This window comes from Choloepus didactylus, chromosome 5 (genome assembly GCF_015220235.1).
Source record: "Choloepus didactylus isolate mChoDid1 chromosome 5, mChoDid1.pri, whole genome shotgun sequence".
In the NCBI taxonomy this organism is placed as follows: domain Eukaryota; kingdom Metazoa; phylum Chordata; class Mammalia; order Pilosa; family Megalonychidae; genus Choloepus; species Choloepus didactylus.
This window is the reverse complement of record NC_051311.1, coordinates 157,806,685-157,830,253: the sequence shown is the minus strand read 5'-3', so window position 1 is coordinate 157,830,253 and position 23,569 is coordinate 157,806,685. Positions and strand designations below refer to the sequence as shown.

Below are 23,569 nucleotides of genomic sequence, written 5' to 3'. Positions count from 1 at the left end.
GCTTTTGGTAACTAAGTTAATAATTTGCTACACATTGACTCAATTCTTTGTGGGCACACTCTGTCAGTAAGAACCCAGGAGAAGCAGGATGAGGAGTGCCCTGTCTACCCTGGATCTCCAACCATTATGTAATTTATAGGTTGCTGAGACAATTAAATTAAATGATAGAACTTGCTCAAGCTGGCATAAGACGGATGCTGCAAATGTTAGTTCCTTTCTCCTATCCCATCCAAGGAGGCCTTCTTTGGTATTCTATAGACCCTGGTGACAGCTTTGCTTAGGGATTGGTCTACCAAACATCAAGAGATTCAAACTCAGTGGATTAAACAGGGCTTGGCTGTGAAATCCCACATGTAATTGACAGGAGAGGCAACCTGGTTAGTGGGACACCATCATGGATGGGGCTCCCTAAGTGTTGCAGGAGAACATAGAGGAAGGAGCTGACATTTTAGGTCAAAGTGGTCTCCCTACTTTCACCTTTGCTTATTTTTGGTCTGTTTTCCACACATCCAGAGTGATCCTTTTAGAGTATAAATTATATTATGTCTCTTCTCTATTAAAAAGTGTCCCTTTGGAGAACCTGAATTCAGCATTGTGGGATTGAGAAAGTCTTGACCAAAAGGGGAAGAGAAATGAAAGAATATAAAGTTGCAATGGCTGAGAAATTTCAAATAGAGTTGAGAGGTCATTCTGGAGGTTATTCTTATGTGTTATATAGATACCCCTTTTTTACTTTTTAATGTATTGGAATAGCTAGAAGGAAATACCTGAAACTGTTGAACTGACCCCAGTAGACTTGATTTTTGAAGACGATTGTATAACTCTGTAGCTTACATGGTATGACTGTGAGATTGCAAAAACCCTGTGGCTCACATTCCCTTTATCCAGTGTATGGATAGATGAGTAGAAAAATGGGAACAATATTAATTGAATAATAGGGGGGATGGGATGTTTTGGATGTTCTTCTTTACTTGTATTTTTATTCTTGTTTTTATATTATGTTATTTATTTATTTATTTATTTATTTATTTTGGAGTAATGAAAATGTTCAAAAGTTGAGTGTGGTGATGAATGCACAACTATATGATAGTACTGTGAACAGCTGATTGTACACCATAGATGATTATATGGTATGTGACTATATCTCAATAATACTGAATAAAACAAACAAACAAAATTTGTCCCTTCAACTGAGCAGAAGCCAAAATTTTTACAATGGGCCACAAATCCCTCCCTGATCTTACACCCCCTTGACCTCTTTGACCTTAGGTCCTATCACTCTCGCCATTGCTATCCACTGAGCATGCCAGGCGTGCTCCCTGCTCAGCATCTACTCCTGCTCTTCCCTGTTCCTTTAATTTTTCCCTTATAGATAATGATATGCTTACTGCCTAACTTCAGGTCTTTCTTCAAATGTCACTTCTTAGTAACCCTCCCCATTTCCTACTTTATTTTCCTCGCAGCACTAATCACCAGCTAGCATACTCTACATTTTATTTATATATCTTGTTCTTTTTGTGTTTGCAATTCCCCGGCCTTGAGAATAAACTCCTCGAGGGTAGGAAGTTTGACTTATGGGCTCCTTTGTATTGCTGTATCCCCAGTGCCTACAGAGTTACTGGCACACTGTCAGCAACCTAAAATATTAGAATTAATTGAATGGATGAATGTTCTGAGAAACAATAGGCTATCAGTCCCAACCTGCCCTAGCCCATTCACCTGCAGCACATAGTAAATACTTTCACTTTTGTACTAAGCTCAAGCCAATTTCAGCCAAACCTACTAAAGTTATCTGATCCCCATTCCTGTGTGGGACCCTGGGCCAAGTTAAAGTTGTGTCTGCTATAGCAAGAAGTGGTCCCCAGACAAATGAAAAGAAACAGGAGCCATTTACTAGGAAACTATAATGGTAATCATGAAAATATGGGGTATTGGGAAACTAACAATTCAATGTGTACTCATGGACCAGGATTGGGAATAAATGCAAGGAATGTAAGATTTGACAAGAGAGTCCCTGAGCACATGTTTATGGAAAAAGAAAACTTGCAAATTAAAAATGGTGATGTAACAGAAGCTAGACCCAGAAAGGGAAAACATAGCCTTGCTGTGGGATGAGAGGTTTTTGGACATTGTAAAAAAGATGTGAAGATGGGATGACTTGATAGCGATCCAGTGGAACCAGCCCTAAAGCAGTAACCCTCTATCTTGATTTTTGTGACCAGAGGTAGTCCATTTGAGTGAATGAAGTATAGCATGTGAATATAAGTGTGTATGAAACTTTGCAATGACATAACCAGTGCACTGGAAGACAAAAACTGAGTCTGTTTTCTGACTGCTATATTCCCATCACCAGCAGAAAGCCTGGCATATCATATATAGTCAGTCAATATTTATAAAATGGGCACATTAAAAATCACACTTTAGTGCCATTGTTGCATCCTTTTCTAAGCTCTTTCTTAAGGACTCTAATATGGAGAATAGTTACTGGATATTATGTGTCATTCTAAGAGGTGTGCTTTTGTGTGCATGTGTGTGTGCACATACAAGAGTCTGGAGTTAGTTTTAGGGCCAAGTGCCTGGTTTCCAAGTCTGTTGGTCTCCTGGCTGCTGGCCTGATCACTTGGTCATATTGTGCCTCCACAACCACCCTTCCTCAGTGAGTGAAAAATCACCCAGGGCAAAGGGCTTGAGCTCTGAAACCAAGCTGCCTGTGTCCAAATTTCAGCTCCATGATGTCCTTTCTGTGAGACCATGGGCAAGTTGAGGAAGGGAGGAGTCCCAGAATAAGAAGAAAGAAAGGTGCAGAAAGAATATTCAGATAATTAAGGTAGACAAGTTCCCAAATTTAATGAAAGACATGAATATTACACATCCAAGAAGCTCCAAGTACTCTGAACAGGAAAAACTCAAAGAGATCCTCATCCACACATATAATCAAACTGTTGAATTCTGGTGACAAAAAGAGAATCCTGAAAACAGCAAGAGAGAAGCAATGCATCATATACTAGGAGCCCCAATAAGATTGAGTACTGATAACTCCACTTTTTACTTCTTACAGGATCTAAAATGCAAATGAATAAAAAAAGGTATATCTATGGTTTTGGAAATGTATAAAGATGTAATTTGAGACAAGAACAACATAAGGTGGGGGAACAGAGGAGTATAGCAACATATTCCTCTTTATGATATTGTAGATATTCTATCTTATATTGAACTTAAGATGGTACCAAATAAAAATACTAGCAAACTGAATCCTGGAGCACATTAAAAGGGTTATATACCATGACCAAGTGAGATGTGTCCCCCAAATTCATGGGTGATTCAACATATGAAAATATATACTACATGTATATAATGTAGTATATATGTGAATAATATATACTACATTAATTAATATAAATATAATATAATATTTATATATTATAGATAAACTAATATAATATATAATAATATATACTACATTAATTAATATTAATGTAGTATATATATGAATAATATATGCTACATTAATAGAATGAAGAGAAAACCACACATGATCACCTCAGTTGATGCAGATGAGGCATGTAACAAAATCCAGTACCTTTTTGTGGTAAAAATACTTAGAAAACTAGGAGTAAAAGGGAACTTCCTCAACATGATAAAGGGTATATATGGAAAAAAAAACCCTCAACTAACATAATACTCAATCATGAAAGACTGAAAGCATTCGTTCTAGTATAAAGAACCAGACAAGGATGCCCACTGTCACCACTATTATTCAACATTGTAATGGAAGTTCTAGCCAGAGCAATTAGGCAAGAAGGTGTTAGGTGGTGTCTCATGGTTTTGATTTGCATTTCCCTAACAGCTAATGACTAACGTATTATTTCTTTTATATGAAATATCAGGAATGTGCAAATTCATAGAGACAGAAAGCAGATTACAGTTTACCAGGGGCAGGAGAGAGGGGGAATGGAGAGTGAATGCTTAATGAGTTTGGGTGATAGAAAGTTTTGATAATGGATGGTTGTGATGGTAGTAAAACATCATGAATGTAACTAATACCACTGAATTGTATGCTTGAGGGTGCTTAAAATAGGAAATGTTATATTGTATATAGTTTATCAGAAAAAACAAACAAACAAACAAAAAACCTTACACCATCCAGGCAAAGGTTTAGCTTGGAAACATCCCCAGCATGTCTTAGCCCAGAAATTGACCCATTAAAAACCATGTTATCCTGTCAGTAGTGTCAACACTTAGGGCAAAACAAAGACACTAAAACCTTCACTGAAAAACTACTGTAGAAATATTTCACCAAATTAATAACAATGATTTTCTTTGCTTGGTATGACTATAAGAGGTTAAATTTTCTTTCTTGCAAATTTTCTATATTGACCCCAAATTGCATTGACAATGGGAAAAATAATAAATCCTTTAAAAATCAGTATGAGGGAGAACCTAAGATGGCGGCTGGGAGAGACAGGGCAAAAAACACCTCCATGAAAAATATTAGATAAAAGCCAGAAAGTGACCCAGAACACCAGTTCCAGCTATGCACCAGCTGGACAAGGTCTGCTAAATCCACAGGGAATGTGCACTTGGTGAAACTGGGAGTTTGCATTCTGAATGTCTGGCAGCCACTCTGCGGTGTGGGGAAACCATGGGTTGGCATTTGGAGGTGGACTAGTTCTTTTTTAAAATAACCCAAAAGCAGCTGCATATATGGCAGCAAGAACTGCACAGTGAAGCGTGGCAGGAATGGGCTGTGCGAATGCCACAATATCTGGTGTGGAAAATAGCCTTTCACACACCGGCTGCTAATGGTCTCAGAGTGAGGCAGGCAGAGGTTAGCCAAAAGGGGAAAATAACCATGCCCCTTGCAGCCATCTTCCCGGTGGGCCGGGAACGCTCCTGCCCAGTGCCAGCACTGGCGCCACAGCCCAGAGCTGCACCAAAAAACCCTGTGTGACAGGAAGTGTTTCCAGCAACATGTGCACACGCCACAATATTGGGTGTGAACAGTAGCCTTTCACTCACCTACAGCTAATTGTCCTGGAGCTGGGAAGGTGGAGCTGTGCAGAAAGGGGGAAATTAACGCGCCCCATACAGCCATCCTTACAGCAGGTTGGGAACACACCTACATGGCCCGGTGGCCCAGAACTTCCCTTGAGGGACGGTGTGCACTTGTGACATAGCACAACCTTCCCTCAGCAGAGGCCCTGGAAGGGCATGGCTTGGAAGAGGGACCCACTTGGAAATCCCAGGGCCCATATACCAAACCAAGGACTTGTGGGTCAGCGGCAGAGACAATCTGTGGCGAGACTGAAATGAAGGTTTAGACTCTTGCAACAGCCTTAAATCTCCAGGAACACCTGGGAGGTTTGATTATTAAACCTGCCCTCCCTCCCCAACCACTCAGACACATGCCCCACATTCAGGGTGGACAGCATGAACAACACACCCAAACTTAGTGCACAAATTGGACCCCACAAGGATCAGACCCCCACACACCACAAAGACAAAGTTCGGGAGAACTGACTTGAGGGGAATAGGTGACTTACAGGCACCATCGGCTGGTTAGTTAGAGAAAGTGCATGCCACCAAGCTATAGATCTGACAAATTAGAGATTAGGCTTTGAATAATCCTACATATCCTAAAACAACCTTATCAAGTACAGCAAATGCCAAGAGGCCAAAAACAACAGAAAATTTTAAAGCATATGAAAACAACAGACGATATGGATAACCCAAACCCAAACACCCAAATCAAAACATCAGAGGAGACAGTACTTGGGGCAATTAATCAAAGAACTAAAGACAAACAATGAGAGCATGGCACAGGATATAAAGGACATGAAGAAGAGCATGGCACAGGATATAAAGGACATGAAGAAGATCCTAGAAGAGCATAAAGAAGAAATTGCAAGAGTAAATAAAAAAATAGATTATCATATGGAAATAAAAGAAACTGTTGACCAAATTAAAAATATTCTGGATACTCATAATACAAGACTAGAGGAAGCTGAACAATGAATCAGTGACCTCGAGGGCCACAGAACAGAAAATGAAAGAATAAAAGAAAGAATGGGGAAAAAAGTCAAAAAATCTAAATGGACCTCAGGGATATGACAGACAAAATAAAACGTCCAAATATAAGACTCATTGGTGTCCCAGAAGGGGAAGAGAAGGGTCAAGGTCTAGAAAGAGTGTTCAAAGAAATTGTTGGGGAAAACTTTCCAAACCTTCTACACAATATAAATACACAAAGCATAAATGCCCAGCAAACTCCAAATAGAATAAATCCAAATAAACCCACTCCAAGACATATTCTGATCAGACTGTCAAATACTGAAGAGAAGGAGCAAGTTCTGAAAGCAGCAAGAGAAAAGCAATTTACCACATACAAAGGAAACAACATAAGACTAAGTAGTGACTACTCAGCGGCCACCATGGAGGTGAGAAGGAGTGGCATGACATATTTAAAAATCTGAGAGAGAAAAATTTCTAACCAAGAATACTTTATTCAGCAAAGCTCTCCTTCAAATTTGAGGGAGAGCTTAAATTTTTCACAAACAAATGCTGAGAGATTTTGCCAATAAAAGACCTGCCCTACTTCAGATACTAAAGGGAGCCCTACCGACAGAGAAACAAAGAAAGGAGAGAGAGATGTGGAGAAAGGTTCAGTACTAAAGAGATTCTATATTGGTTCATTAAAGGACAATAAGAGAGAGGGGGGAAAATATATCTGACAAACATAAACTAAAGGTCAGGACGGCTGATTCAAGAAATGCCTTCATAGCAATAATGTTGAATGTAAATGGATTAAACTCCCCAATTAAAAGATATAGATTGCAGAATGGATCAAAAAATATGAACCATCAATATGTTGCATGCAAGAGACTCATCTTAGACACAGGGACACAAAGAAATTGAAAGTGAAAGGATGGGAAAAAATATTTCATTTACGCTACAGCCAAAAGAAAGCAGGATTAGCAATATTAATCTCAGATAAAATAGACTTTAAATGCAAGGATGTTATGAGAGAAAAAGAAGGCCACTACATACTAATAAAAGGGGCAATTCAACAAGAAGAAATAACAATCATAAATGTTTATGCACCCAATCATGGTGCCACAAAATACATGAGACAAACACTGGCAAAACTAAAGGATGCAATGGATGTTTCCACAATAATAGTGGGAGACTTCAACACATCACTGTCTTCTATAGATAAATCAACCAGACAGAAGACCAAGGAAACTGAAAACGTAAACAATCAGATAAATCAATTTGATTTAACAGACATATATAGAGCATCACATCCCAAATCACCAGGATACACATTCTTCTCTAGTGAGCACAGAACTTGCTCCAGAATAGACCATATGCTGGGACATAAAACAAGCCTCAGTAAATTTAAAAAAATTGAAATTATTCAAAGCACATTCTCTGACCACAATGGAATACAATTAGAAGTCAATAACCATCAGAGACTTAGAAAATCCACAAACACCTGGAGGTTAAACAACGCACTCCTAAAATAAATGGTTTATAATGTAGAATGTAGGGGAACTTGCAATAGAGAGCAACTGGTGAAGGGAGAACGATAGCCCAATAAGAACAGATAGGCTATTGTGGGTGAGTTTAACGTCCTGGGAATGCCCAGGAATGACTCTGGTTTGTTAATTTCTCGTGGGTGTGGTGGGAACAAGTTCACAGAAATGCTGCTATATTGGGTTATTTTCTTGGGGTAGAGTAGGAACATGTTGGACTCTCTTATTATGGTTTGTTTGAAATGTTTTTTTTATTGTATGTTTTTAAAAAAATTTTTTTTGATACAGTTGATTAAAAAAAAAAAGTTAATTGAAAAAAACAACAATGAAAAAAATGTGCAGAGCCCCCTTGAGGAGCCGGTGGAGAATGCAGGGGTGTTGGGCTCTCCCACCTCGACGGTTGCTGATGTGCTCACAGACATAGGGGACTGGTGGTTTGATGGGCTGAGCCCTCTACCACGGGATTTGCCCTTGGGAAGACTGTTGCTGCAAAGGAGAGGCTAGGCCTCCCTATAATTGTGCCTAAGAGCCTCCTCCCGAATGCCTCTTTGTTGCTCAGATGTGGCCCTCTCTCTCTAGCTAAACCAACTTGGCAGGTGAAATCGCTGCCCTCCCCACTGTGTGGGATCTGACACCCAGGGGATTGAATCTCCCTGGCAACGTGGAATATGACTCCTGGGGAGGAATCTAGACCTGGCATTGTGGGATGGAGAACATCTTCTTGACTAAAAGGGGGAAATGAAAGGAAATGAAATAAGCTTCAGTGGCAGAGAGATTCCAAAAAGAGCTGAGAGGTCACTCTGGTGGGCACTCTTACGCACAATATAGACAACCTTTTTTAGGTTCTAATGAATTGGAATAGCTAGCAGTAAATACCCGAAACTACCCAACTACAACCCAGAACCCATGAATCTTGAAGATGATTGTATAAAAATGTAGCTTACGAGGGGTGACAATGTGACTGGGAAAGCCATATGGACCACACTCCCCTTTGTCCAGTGTATGGATGAATGAGTAGAAAAATGGGGGGGGGGAGGCACCCAGTGTTCTTTTTTACTTTAATTGTTCTTTTTCACTTTAATTTTTATTCTTATTATTTTTGTGTGTGAGGTAATGAAAATGTTCAAAAATTAATTTTGGTGATGAATGCACAACTATATGGTGGTACTGTGAGCAGCTGACTGTACGCTTTGTGTGACTGCATGGTTGTGAATATATCTCAATAAAAATGAATAAAAAATAAATAAAAAAAATCAGTATGAGAATTCAAGCAGGATACGTTACAAGGTGTTGGATTATTGGGAACTATGGAGTTCACTGGTGACTGTGAACAGAACAATTTCAGAGAAGTGCAGCCAGAAGCCAGAATATAGAGGGTTTATGAATGAATGGAGGGGTTGGGTGAGAACAGTAAAACAAGGTGGTTAGTTCTGGATGCTTGATTGAGAAGGGAAGATGAGATTTAGGACAGTCAAGATAAGGGGAATTGGGGGTCAAAGGATTGTTTTTGTTTTTCCAAAGAATGGGAGAGGTTTGTGTGTGTTTCTAGTCAGAATTAGAGAAGACAGTAGCAGGAAGAGGTTGACTATAGTCTTTAAAAGATCAGAAGAGGGGACAAGTGAGAGAAAAGTGTCCCTGGGAAGGTGGGGTTATGGGTCTTGATTGAATAGGGGCTGATGCACCTCTTTCTCTGAAACTCAAGGAGAGGAGAAAAGAGGTTTCAGGCTAGTCTGTAGAAGGAGTAAAGGGTTTGCAAACAATAGCCTTTATTTTCTTATTGATTACAAGATGGTCTCCTTAGCTGAGAATGAAGATGGTAGAGGTAAGTTAGTTTTAAAAGTATGGCAAAAGCTTGTAGTTGCTCCTGTGTAAAATGTGAAAGGCCGCTGACCCACAGACATTTAATAGGAATAGGACAGATGACTATGACTGGATGTCCAACCAAGGCAGAGGACAATGAATTGACAGTGAGTCTAGTGTGTGTAATGTGCTCAAACCACACCCTGTTGCTTGGGTGCAGGAGTGGAGATGAGGAATATGAATTGTATCCTTGCCCAGATTTGGCCATTCACCAGATGGCACTGGGGTTAGATGAGGGTGTGAGGGTGTTCAGGATTCTGGAAAGGGAATATTTCAAGAAACCAATCAATGGGAAATGGACTGAATGAAGAGGAAGCAAAGTCAGAGAGGGTCTGATAAAGCAGGGAAAGTGATGGGTTTAATGGGCTGGAAAATTCACTGAGTTGAACAAAGGCATAGTAAGAGGAAGGGATTAAGAGAGCTAGAGGAGTGGAGGCTGTAGCCATTGGTAGAAATACTATCATTTCAGGTTTCAAAAGTAGAGTCATTGCAGGTGATGACAAGGTCCAAGGAATGTCTGTGGGTGTGGATTATTAAGTGGGGTACAGATGAAGGTCCATATCTGGATGAGGTCAAGAACTGGCGAGTGTGAGCTTTTGTTGAAGGTCTGAAGATGCCAATCACTCTCCTCCTTCCCTACAGAGTGTAATAAATCTGAAAAATATATACACAGAGCCAGATGGAGGATTAGCTTTGTTGCTGGTCACCTGGATTAGAGAAAGCACTAGTGCCTCCCATCTTCCTCTCTGGACTTTAACCTTGGGATTTTGCATACCTCTGACACACACTGGTAGGGGCAGAGAAGTGGGTTTGCTAAATTCCATTGTGCAGGTAAGCCTACCAACCTGAGCGTGGGGAACTCAAGAAGTGAAGTAGAAGGGGCCCAGACTGTCTTCAGATGAGAAGGAGGGAGACTGAGTGAAAGAGGTGGCAAATTGCCAATCAGACCAGGGTAGAATGGAGCATGGGTGTGTGGAGAGAGGAACTAGGAGTGTTACTCTTTAACTTTAGTGGTGGGGATTGGAAGCAAGTCCTATTGTTACAAACCTGTAGAACATCATTCTTCCAAAAGTCAAACTTCCCAGATTATGGCCATAGTTGGCCTGGCAGAGAAGATTCTCAAAGCCCTCCTTGGGGGAGCTAGCTGGCAGACAATGGTCTGCAGTATCCAAGAAGGTGGTCATATCAGGTGCTGAGGTCTTTAGAATAAGATATAAGTGTGGCAATGATGGAGAAAGGGGCTAGAAGTGACAAAGGAGCTGGGAGGGTACCTCAATCAACTAGTGTAAGATCTAGTTCCAATTTCCTCTATCATTTCCTCTATGGTAGAATTTTTTTTTTAATGTTTCTGCTTAATCTTCCTTATTATACTTTTAAAATATTAGACATTATTTTTAAACTTAAGAGAAAAAATAATACAATGGCCAAAAAATAATTCCACCATCTTAATTTAATTTCGTTGCATTTCCTTTCAAGTTGTTTTCTCTTTTGTAATCTAAGCTTCTTTATATCCAGCTTAATTCTCATCATATCCAACTTAATTCTGTGTCACATAAGAAGGATGTTCTCAATTTCCCCATGCCAGGAACTGCTGAAAATTTTAATTGTTTTCAGCTACAGGAAAAACCCCCAACAGTGCATTCCTGGATACTGCTGCTTTTTGTTCCTTCATCCCATCCGCTCTGTCTTCCTGGGGGATATTTCATCATTCAGTTGCCAGCCAATATCAAAATGACTAATAGGACACATAACTTCCATGTTTTTGATGATGCAAGTGGTACAGGTCGATATCTCACTAAGTACAAATACACTAACTGAAGTTACTTCCATTCTAGTAGTCTAGTTAGTATAGAAAAAAACAACCATGGACTCAGAGTTACTGCTCCATCTTTTCTCTCAGTAGCACGCTCTATCACTTTCCCCACGGCCCTTCCATAATAAATTGTGTCTGTTCATTTATTTCTTTACTGGGCCATAAACTCCTTGAAGACAATGACTGTACCTTATTTTATTATTATTTTTTTTGTGAGTCCCTAGCACTCACTGTGTTCTCAGGAAATATTTGCTGAATGTTGCTGAAGATTCAAAAAGCCTATGGCTGGTTGCTGGAAACACAGGACTATTAAAGTTTGGAGGTGGAAACTTGCCCTTCACCTACCCCATGCCCTCCCCACAGAGATAAATTAGAAAAGACTGCTTAGAAAAACTTAGAAAAGACCTCTTAAGTACTCACACCAGTGATCTTTATGTTCTGCCTCCATCCACCTTCTGAACCCACATGCCCTGCCCTCTCTCCCAGCTCCTTCAGTGCTGGTACATTTTAGACTTTTTGGGTCCTGATTCTTAACTGAGTTACCCAGGGATTAAGAAAACTGCATGGAAAAGAAACTGTTTGAAGAACCTGTTTTGCTGGGAGCAGATAGGCACAAGGGAGTGCATTCCAGCAAAAGGAATGGCAGGAGAATGGCTGGGAGCATTAGAAGCCAAGGAGAATGGAGTAAATCATTTTGATGAGAGAAAGCAGCCTGTGAAGTACCTTGCATTTCAGTAAAGGAGCTTAGGGCTTTAATTCTGCGGGGATGGGGATGGGAGGTCAACGGAAGTTTTGGAGAATTTGAGAATCAGGATGGGTCTGCAAGAGCACAGTCCTCTCTAGGGGTGGGGTGTCTGGGGAGGGTATGGAAAGATGGAGAGGGGAAGAGAAGACGGCAGTGTCTGTTGGCCTTATGTGCATGTTAGAAGGACACACGTCCCAGTGGCCTTGTCTGTTAGAACTCTCTGCTCTGCCTAAGTGCTTTTGGGTAAGCAGGAGCTGGGGAGAGTCCTGCTCCTCACAGCCTCACCTCCCCAGCCCAGGAGAGAAGGCATCTGCTCATTGCTGGACTCTCGCTGGGCTTCTTCTCACCCAACGGGCACTGGCTTCTGCCAGGAGACACCCTGGAAGGAGGAGGACAGCTCTGGCTTCCCTCTGCTCCACCTTCTGCCAAGCTTCTCTAACTTGTCTTCATGTGTTTTACCCCAAAATGAATTTTGGAAAACTATGTATCTCCCTCAAACAGTTTTTAATGCAATTTTATTGAGATATATTCACATACCATAAATCATCCAAAATGTACAATTGTTCACAGTATCATCACATAGTTGTACATTCATCACCACAATCAACTTTTGAACATCTTCATTACTCCAATAAATAAAAATAAAAATAAGAATAAAAATAAAAGTAAAAATGGACACCTAAAACACCCCCTACTACTCCTCCCCCCCCCCTATTATTCATTTACTGTTTGTCTCCACTTTTCTACTCATCTCTCCATATACTGGATAAAGGGAGCATGAGTCACAAGGTTTTCACAGTCACACAGACTTACCATATGAGCTACATAGTTAGACAATCGTCTTCAAGAATCAAGGATACTGGATTGAAGTTCAACAGTTTCAGGTATTTCCTTCCAGCTATTCTAATACATGAAAAATAAAAAGGGATATCTTTATAATGCATGAGAATAACCTCCAGAATGTCCTCTCACCACCATTTGAAATCTCTCAGCCACTGAAACTTTATTTTGTTTCATTTCTCTTCCCCCTTTTGGTCAAGAAGGCTTTCTTAATCCTATGATGCCAGGTCTAGGCTCATCCTCGGGAGTCACGTCCCACATTGCCAGGGAGATTTACACCCCTGGGAGTTAGGTCCCATGTAGAGGGGAAGGCAGTGAGTTCACCTGAAGAATTGGCTTTGAGAGAGAGGCCACATCTGAGCAACAGAAAAAGGTTCTCTGGGGGTGACTCTCAGGCACAATTATAAGTAGGCTTAGCCTCTCCTTTGCAGTAACAGGCTTCATAAGGGCAAGCCCCAATATCAAGAGCTTGGCCTACTAAACTGGTAGTACCCAATACTTGTGAGAATATTGGGAATTCCCCAGGTGGGGAAGTTTAATATTTCCACATTTTTCCCCAGTCCCCCAAGGGGGCTTTGCAAATACTTTTTATTCTCTGCCCAAATTACTCTGGGATGTATCTGTGCTTCATGATATAAACCAATGTGATCTCATTCTCTATTCAAGTTTCCATGTAATTATGTTGTCAAACATTTTTTTAACTTCTCATATTTATTTTGTTAAAAATTTTTTTAAAGTAAAGAAGTTGTAGATTTACAGAAAAATCATATAAAAAATACAGCATTCCCATATACCCCCTATTATTGACACTGTACATTAGTGTGGTACCTTTGTTACAATTGATGAAAGAAAATAAAAAATTGAACTATTAACTATATAGTCCATAGTTTACATTAGGTATATTTTTCCCATGTACCCCCCTATTATTAACACCTTGTATTAGTGTTGTAGATCTGTCATAATTCATGAAAGAACATTTTTATGCTTCTAATGTTAACTATTGTCCATTGTCTATAATAGGGCTCACTGTATTATAGTCTTATGTTTTATCTTTTAATTTTATTCTAGTAACATATATATGACCTATGATTTCCCCTTGTAACCACATTCGCCTATATGATTCAGTGGTGTTAATTACACTGACAATATTATGCTACCCATCACCACATTCAATTTCCAAAACTTTATTATTAGCCTAAATAGAAATTCTGTTCAAATTAAGCATTAACTCCCCATTCTTACCCCCAATCCAGCCCCTTTACCCTATATTCTAGAATCTAACTCAATGAGTTTGCTTATTCTAATTAGTTTATATCAGTGAGATTATACAATATATGTCCTTTTGTGTCTGGCTTATTTCACTCAGCATAATTCCTAAAGCTTCATCCATATTGTCAGATGTATCAGGACTTCATTCCTTTTTATGACCAAATAATATTACATGGTTTTTATATGGTATGTATATATCACATTTTGTTTAGCTATTCATCAGTTGATGGACACTGATTTGCTTCTATCTTTTGGCAATTGTGAATAATGCTGTCATGAACATCATGTGCAAATATCTATTTAAGTCCCCACTTTCAATTCTTTTGAGTATGTATCTAGTAGAAGGATTTGTTGGGTTATATGGTAATTCTATACTTACCTTTCTGAGGAACTGCCAAATGGTCTTCTACAGCAGCTGCACCATTTTACATTCCCACCAGCAATGAATAAGTGTTTCTATTTCTCCACATCCTCTCAACACTTGTAGTTTACTGATTTTTTTAATAGTGGCCATTCTAGTGGCTGCAAATTGGTATCTCGTTGTGGTTTTGATTTGCATTTCCCTAATAGCTAGCAATGTTGAGCATCTTTTCATGTGCTTTTTAGCCATTTGTGTTTCCTCTTTGGAGAAATGTATATTCAAGTTTTTTGTCCATTTTGTTATAAATCCACTCTAAAGACATAAGTTTCCACGTGTTCTGAACACTTAAAAGTCTAGAGTAAGCAATTCCCCAAAAAACAGAAACACACTCAAGCTAGACCAGGTAACAAGGATTCTGATAAAACCTGGTGTCTTATGTTCCTGGCTGCTAAAACAAATCTCAAACAATGGGTTGGCATAAACAATGGGAATTTGTTGGCTCATGGTTTTGAGGTTAGGAGGAGTCCAAAATCAAGGTGTCAGCAAGGCACTGCTTTGTCCTTGAAGACTGTCGTGCTCTGGAGCTGGCTGCTGGTGATCCTTGGATCCTTGGCTCCTCTGTCACATGGCAATATCCCCACCTTTCTTTTCTGAGTTCTGGTGATTTCTAGCTTCTCCTCTTCCACATGGCTTTCTCTTCATAAAACTTCCACTAATAGGATTAAGGCACAACTTCATTCAGTTGGGCCATACCTTAACTAAAAAAAAATCTTCAGAAATCCTATTTACAGTAGGCTCACACCCACAGGAATGGATTAAGATCAGAAACATTTTTTTTTTCTGGGATACAAAATTCAACCTACCATACATGGGTAGAGGTTTACCTGGGCTTTCCCAGTGACAGGAACTGGAAGTGGAAATCCGTCAGGAGCCAAGATCAGAGATTTTTCCCCTTCTCAGGCTCTCAGGACCATTTTGTCTGTTGTTTCTCCTCCACTTATGGTCTCTGGGACATTCTCTGGCTTCACTCTGCAGAACTCTCTCTCCTTGCTCATTAGATCACACAGCCTCAAAATGACCTTCCTGGGCATCTGTCACGGTGATTTTCCATCTCACGCAAATACCAGGCACTAACTATGTCCTCCTTATTCCTTGGTTCAAATTTTCCATGTAGAAAGAACCTGATCTGCATACTCCAGGGCATTCCCTGCTGCCCTAACGATCTGTGATGATGGAGGAATGGAGCCACAGGTTCAAACACAGCAACAAAGACTCATCCTCCTTCTCCAGCTGTCGGATAAGTGTGCTCAGAGAAAAAGGCAGGTCAGACAGGCTCCATCATCACCTTTCACAGAGGTCTGGATGAGATTTGAGAGCAAACCAAGCAAGCGATGGTTACTCATGGTGCCACCACCGTAGGTCTGAACTCCCTCGTGGAAGACAGGGAGCCGTCCCATGAGTCACATGCAGGTTTGGCTCCTGGAGGCTGGAGCTAGAGAAAGCCTCTTGAAATGTATCCATTTATGTGTAACATGGCCCAAAGGTACTAACTGGATAGAGACAGGACTAGTCCATTGCAGAGCTGAGTCCTGAGCCTGGTGTTCCGGCTGCAAGTCCAAGCTCCTCTATCAATGGGGCCATAACTAGCATGTCTGTGATTGACCAGTCCAGGTGTGCAAATGCAGCCTTATAGGCCCTGTGACTGTAGGTCTCCTTACTGCTTCACAGCAACAAATTACGTGCTTTAGCAACCCCTTCCCTATTGTTCCTGATATCTATGGGTTGCTTATAGATGGGCAAAAATGAATTCTAGTTGTAAAATTCTGGCCAAGTCTGGATGGAGCCAGTGCTACACAGTCTTGGAGACCTGAGAGACCCATAGATGTGCCTGTCTGAATTAGAGACCTCTATGCCCATCTTCCCGCCACACCCACTCTCTCAGGTGAAGCTGATGAATGGCACAACCAAAGTTGGTTGCACAGTGATGCAGTTCCCATGGACTTCTGCAGGCCCTGAGACCCACTGCCTGGGTCTTCTAGGTAGTGACAGCTCCTCTCAGGGTTAGAAGCAGGATCATCCTCTTCTGAGACATGCGAAACCCCAGAGCCACAGTTCCCTCTCCGGCTCTTGTCATTGATTTCTTCCACTCAAACAGCTGCCACCACAGCTATCTTCTGAAGTTAGGGATGAGCTCTTGGTTCAGATGCTTCATACCCTTAGTTCCAGTTACTACTGCTTAATAATGAACCACCCCAAACTTAGTGACATGAAATAAACATTTCAGGATGCTCATAAATCCTATGGCTCAGGAATTCAGAAAGAACACAGAGGGTAGGGCTGGCTCTTCTCTTGTTCATGATGACTGGATTCTCAGCTGGGAAGCCTGGAATGACCATGATGACTCAAATAGTTGGGGCTGGAGGATCTGTTCCCAACTGGGTGTTTACATTTCCTAGGCTGTTCCAGCAAATACCATGAAATGTGTTTATTTAAACAATGGGAATTTATTCACTTATGGTTAGTGTCTTTGAAAATGTCCAAATCAAGGCATCATCAAGGCGATGCTTTTTTCCTGAAGACTGGCTGCCGGCAATTCTTGGCTCCTCTGCCAAATGGCAAGTCACATGGTAGCATCTGCTGGCCTCTCCCTTCTCTTCCGGGTTTCATTGCTTTCAGCTGCTTGCTTCTGTGGCTTTCTCTCTCTCTGTGTATTCATTCCATTTATAAAGGACTCCAATAATAGCATTAAGACCCCTCCTGAATGAGATGGGTCTCACCTTAACTGGTGTAGCCTCATAGAAATGTCCTCCTTACAATGGGTTCACACCCATAGGAATGGATTTAATTTAAGAACATGTTTTTCTGGGTACAACCAGCTTCAAACCACCACACTGGGTTCCTCCCTCTCCTGTCTGCTGCCTGGCCTAGGAGAGCTGAAGGATGGGCTCATCTGGGATTGGAGCACATGCATCAGGCCTCTCCATGTACCTTAGGCTTCTCAGAATATGGCAGCTGGGATTCTGAATAGGAATGTTAAAGAAGAGCACTCAGAGAGCCAACAGTCCAAGAGAACACAGTGGAAACTGCATGGATTTTTCTAATGAAGCCTTGAAGGTCACACATGTAATTTCTACCTTACTCGTTGGTTGGAGCTACAACAAGCATACCCACATGTAAGGGGAAAGGATACAGACCATGACTTTCAATGAGAGCAATGTCCAAGTCACGTTGTAGGAAAGCATATGGGATGGAAAATTTTGTTGCAGCCCTCTTTGGAAAATGCAAACTATCACACAGCTGAGCTAATAGTTCCTTCTGAGCCTTCAGCTCCAGTGTTTAGACCAGGAGAGACCAATATCCAGGTGACTTCAGCCAAAGGAGGACTGAGGGGGGCACCAGCTCTTCCCCAAACTTCTGGAGAGAAGGGACACAGATGTATAGTTGTCTCCACTAGCACCAAAGATGGTTTAGCTGCTTTACCTGATCTTCCTGTTTGATCCATTCCCTAAGTCTAAGGTTCTGAAAACTTTGCTATCTTACTTTCCTTTTTAGGGAGATAGAAAAGGGCATAGGGCTTTAAAGAGTAGGGTTTTTATTGGTGGTGGGGGGAGGATTTGTTCTTTCACATTTTCACGGATTACTAAGTCAATTTCAGCTGGGATTCAGGTCAATGACAGCTGAACAGAATGGTTCATACTGTGGACATCAGCTGGTTTCTCTCCTTGGCCATCCCCTTGCTGCATTGTGGTTCCCATGAATGGAGCAGATGTGCTGAATGGAGCAAATGTGATAGCAGTGTTAGTGGCTATGCATGAGCTCAAAAACATGGGCTCTCCCTTGTAAAGGCTCAGTTAGTGATAGTTACACTTGAATGCCCAAACTGTTAGCTGCAAAGGCCAATGCTTAGCCCTCAAAGTGGCACCGTTTCTGGAGAAGACCAGGTTGTAATTTGGTGAAAGGCTGATTACATTGGACACCTTCTACCCTGGAAGAAGCCATACTTACTGTGGATATGAGTTTGCCGTCTCTGCCTTTAGTGCCTCTGTCAGCACAACCAACTGAAGACTTGCAGAGACCTAATCATTTGGACTGATATTTCATGCCAAGGAACCCATTTTATAGCAAAATCAGTGCAACAATAGTCAAATGACCTCAAGATTCCCTGATCTCACTGTATACTCACTCAGAAACAACTGGTGTGATTAAATAGTTGAATGGTCTATTAAGAATTCAGTTCAGCTAGTTTCTGCTGCATTTGAGACAATGGTTCCAAGTGTGGAAGTGCTGCCCCAAGGGGACAGGACATAGTAACGGTTCTATGGAAGTGGAAAGAGCAACTACCAACAAGCAAAGCAAGAACTTACTGTCCTTGTGGGGTAATCTACCTGGATTGTTGTTAGGAACTAGGGTTGCTGCTATACATGCAGACAGAAAAGAGTATATCTGGAATATTAACTCCCATGATGACAACCCATGACCAATGGGGATGTGAATTGGCAGATTAAATTCTTCACCCTTCCTCTCCCAAGACAGATTGTCTTGAGACCAAGTGGTTCTTAGAGCCACTCTGAAGATGATCTTGAGAATGAGCAAGTGGTTGCCCTTGATATCAAGTGGTAGAGAGTTTGGGAATGCATCTCCTATTTGTTGTCCCTCCTATCCTGCCTCACTCCCATTGTCCTTCACTGTTGGATCCCTGGGCTTGCCCTCCCTATTCAAGCATTACTTCATAAGCATTTGTTTCAGCCTTAACATTCTTGGGAACCCAGGCCAAGACAGTATAAACTAGTGAATGGGGTAGGCAAGCTTGGAAAGAGAAGCTAAGTAAGAGTTACATGCTCCACATAATGAGGTCAACAATTTTTATTAATATAAAATCACATTGTCTCCACCTCCACATTGAATTAATATTTTAGGGAAAACATCTCCCTCTAGACCTTGGCCACTCTTTACCCCCTTGTCCTCACCCAGGCTTCCAGGACAAGGTTTCTGAAACAAAACCTTGGTGACACCAGGCCCCCACCTATATGGATGTTCATTTAATCCTCCTTTAACAAGGCCTGAATAAGCAAGGTTGTGTGGGAAATGCTGAACTTTGGGGACACTGAGAGAAGAGCTGTTGTATCACATGAACAGTGCCAGCCAGAGCCTCACAATTCAGCCCCTCTCCTGGCAGCTCTATTGCAGCCCATCTGGGACCCACAGGGCAGCTGTAAGCTGAAACGAGGAAGACAAGTTGTGGGGCCATAAAGTCCTGGGCAACCAGGTTTGCCTTATGCCAAAGCCTATGACCCTGTCAGTGGAAAGGACATTGGCTTTCCAATCTAATGCTTCTGGGTTCAAATCCAGCATCAGGACCTTATTAGCTGTGTGACCCTAGGAGTGTTATTTAGGCAATCTTCACAGAGTTGATATAAGTATAATGAGATGATATATGTAAAGCACCAGCCATGCATAAAAAACAATAAATATTAATGTCGTTTCTCTAATGTCCCTTGACATTCTGTAATGTTCAAGATCTAATCCTTGGTTATAGCTGGAGGGGGCAACCCAGAAAAAAGGATGAATTCCCATACACTAAACCATGTATCTGCCTTCTAGTATTATTACATGGGTGAGATAATATACACAGTCTATTGCATGGTAGATGCTAAGTGGATGCTGATTTATTGTTCGTCAATGATGAATTCTCCCAAAAAATCCTGCATAAAGTGGCTTATAATCAACAGGGGATCCCTGTGGCTTGCTGGACTGGTTCAAATGCCCAGTGGGGCAGATTTTACTTTTTCTTTTCTACTATGGCAATGAGTCATCATAAGGGAAACCACCTCAGCTCAGTCAGTGCCGTATTAGATTTGGACAGCAGAGAGAAGCTCTGCTCTGTATGATTTAGAATCAGACAATCTAGACTCGGTCTTGGCTCCACCAATTTCTAGCTAGTGGTAAGTTGTGTAACCCTTTACCCTCAAATCCCTCATCTATAAAGTAAACATAATATTATCTCATAAGGGGCTGGGAGATGAGAGACGATATGCAAAAAGTTCCTAGAAGAATAGATGGTCACTTGTGGTTTCTTTACAAAATTCTATTTATGGAGAAGGAAAAATGAAAAATGAATGAAGTGTTGTGAAATCTATTAGAGGATATTGATTGTTTCCAAATCCCCTCAAAATTTTCAAAGTTTGGTGGTTGAGAGCTTTAGACTTCCAGGTTTACTTTCTAGTTCCTACTAAGCTTAGTTGAAATAATATGGTCTCAGTCTAATATTTAGGTCCTCAAATATTTGATGAGAACAGTTTTTCACAATACTGCATACATTTGCATCCTTCAAGATGGCAAAATGCCTTTGGAAGCTTTTGACTTGCAAGTTTCCTGTGGTTCAGGGGGGTTCAGCCAGCAGGAGTGTGATCCTGAGCCATACTGAGGGACGCCTGGCTCTTAATTAGCTCCTCTGCTCTTTAAGGGCAGAGGGCATATTTACAATTAAACTGAAACTAAGAAAACTATGCTGCGTGTGATGGTCAGGCTTTTCAGTAATGTTCTGCTCTTGAGTGCTCACCATTGCCCCTGAGTTTCTGATCTGCAAATCCCTGCTGCATTCTTTTCTGCCATCCATTACAACTTCTACGCTGACATTCATTGATGGTTTCCATGGCAGGCTCTTTCCCTGGCTGTGAGCTTCTCAAGGACAGAATTACTGGTCTCATTCAACTTTTGTTCTTCCTAACGGCTTGTTCAGAGCTCAATTCTCAATAGACCCAGAGTATGTGTTTATGAAGTGATTGGTTAGATGAACATGGCCCGATTGCTCCAATGCCATGCTCACCCCCAAGCCCTGATGAAACGCATTGCAGTGATTTGGGTTAAGTTAAAGGGAAATAGTTTTCAGCTCCTGAGTTGCAACATGTTGGTGGGTGGTACTCATTTGTTCATTGTGTCACAGTTTGTTCCTGATCATGCGCCAATGTTTATAGATGATTGACTATTTAAGGAAAACAAAACTAGAATGGATTTAAGGTCATCCCCTTCATCACATCCCACTCATTTACCTACATCTCACTTTGCTCTTTTAAGTTATGGCTGCTGCCTCTGGAATTACACATATCTTCACATTTCCAAGGGAGTGTGTCCTGCAAGTAACTGTCATCAGTCACGTGTGTCATGTTGGAGAACAGGTCGAGAACCACTGGGTAGGTGCTGATGGAGTGATATGTTCTTTGTAACTGAAACAACTGTAACTGAGTAGCAGAGATGCACATGAATAAATGCCTGTTTGTACATATGTTGGGTAGGCTACTTGGTTACAGTTGGTTTTTCAGCAGAATATTTCTCACAGGATGCTAGTTGCTGTTATTATTGTCAATGTTTCATTGGCTAAAGAAATAATAAGGAAACAAATTTACACACAATTTGTAAAAGTGCTGTGCACGTTGGCAGAAGCCCGAAGGGGACTTTCCAAGGCTGTTTCTACACATATTCACTTGCAAAATCAGCCATTTGAATAGATTGTATCCGGAGGAAATGTTCCCGAGATCCACAGCAAGCAGCCCTGGTAGCTTCTAGTATTTGAGAACTAGATTCTACCTTTTAAGACAGTTGTTTTGAATTATAAATGGCTTATCATGACAACAAAATACTAACACCTTTGATTTTCCTGTATCCTTATTACTATTTTATTTTTGGAAATAATTCACATCCTTGTTTAGTTTTTCATGGCAATTTACTGACATTTTATACTGGCCAAATTATTTTTGCAGTGATTAATATTCTAGCTCTTAAGAGCATAGTTCTTAGAGAAGTAAAACTTGTAGCATAAAGGGCTTGACCCTCCACTAGGAAACCTGGGTCGGGAAACTTAACCTCTTTAAAATCACACTGATCCCATGTGTATTGAATAAGAAATTTTATTTATTCTCTCACCCAACTCACACATTTCTCTTATTTATTCAAGGAATATTTATTTCACTTACTATTAACTCACAGCTACCTATTGTCTTTGCCCCACTCATCCCTGCAAGTGGAAGAAGCCACATAAAACAGTGATTCTCAAACCCTGCAGAGTGAAGGATCAGTTTTTTGTTTTTAATTTTGATCCTCTGCAGGCCAAAATTTTTATAAAATACAAGAGACATTAATTACTGAAAAAATGAAATAAGAGAAGACATACCAATTATAAGCCCCAATTTCTTATTATTCAACTCAACAGACATAAATTGCATTTCAATTAATATAATTGGACAAATACACTCAATTCTTATCTCATTGCCAACCAGTAACAAACCGTTCATGGAATGGCACTGGTCACTGATCACACTTTGAATAGCCTTGGGGTAGCGATTCTTTTGTGGAACTCCACCTCATAACAATTAACAACTCTGTGGCTCCAGAACAAACCTGCAGGGCCATCTTGACCCCGCTCTTTTCTTCCCACTCTACCTCCAAACCAATAGCAAATTCTGTTGGTTCTATCTTCAGAATACATCCCAGATGCTCCCCCTCTCATCACCACTACTGCTCCCACTCTGGTCCGAGCCACCGCTATCTCCTGCCTGGTTATTGCCGTAGCCCTGGTGGTCCTCACCGGTCTCCCTGCCTCTGGTTTGCCCACTGTAGTCTATGCACACGGCATCCAGGATGAGCCTTGATATATAAAAGACTGAGCTCATCACGCTGCCCTCACCTCCCACTGATCCCCTACTGGGGAAGCTTCCTCAGCAACTAAACATTTTTAAGTCAATGAAATAATTGCTGAAAATCCCAAAAGGGGCCCCCAGTTTTGACCCCCAATGCACTGAAAGTTTCTTACAAAAATGTGGGTCTTTTGCTTCATAGGCACATATGCAACTAACTTTCCTCTCACGTTTAGTGCACGCACAACGTTTGCTATTGGGCTCCTCTGTTTAAAAAGGACGCGCTTTACAAAAGAGAAACAAGGATTATGAAAATCACTTGGAAAAAGATCTGTTTGGCCTGCTGGCTTAAAAGACCATTATATAAATGTGCATGGGAAATTCTTAGGGCAGTGGAACTCTTACCAATGAAACTGAGTTACTGTGAAGAAGAGTAGAGATGAGACATACTCCTGCTCTGAGCAGTTGCTGCCATTTTCTCTGCTTTTTTTGTACTTGGCCCACGGTGTTTCATCC

The 23,569-nt window shown here is 41.0% G+C and overlaps 1 pseudogene; it reads right to left on the bottom strand.

Moving 5' to 3' along the window:
• LOC119535484 overlaps window positions 1–23,089 on the bottom strand; it is a 60,369-nt pseudogene extending 37,280 nt beyond the window's left edge.
• Between the last annotated feature and the right edge of the window lie 480 nt (window positions 23,090–23,569).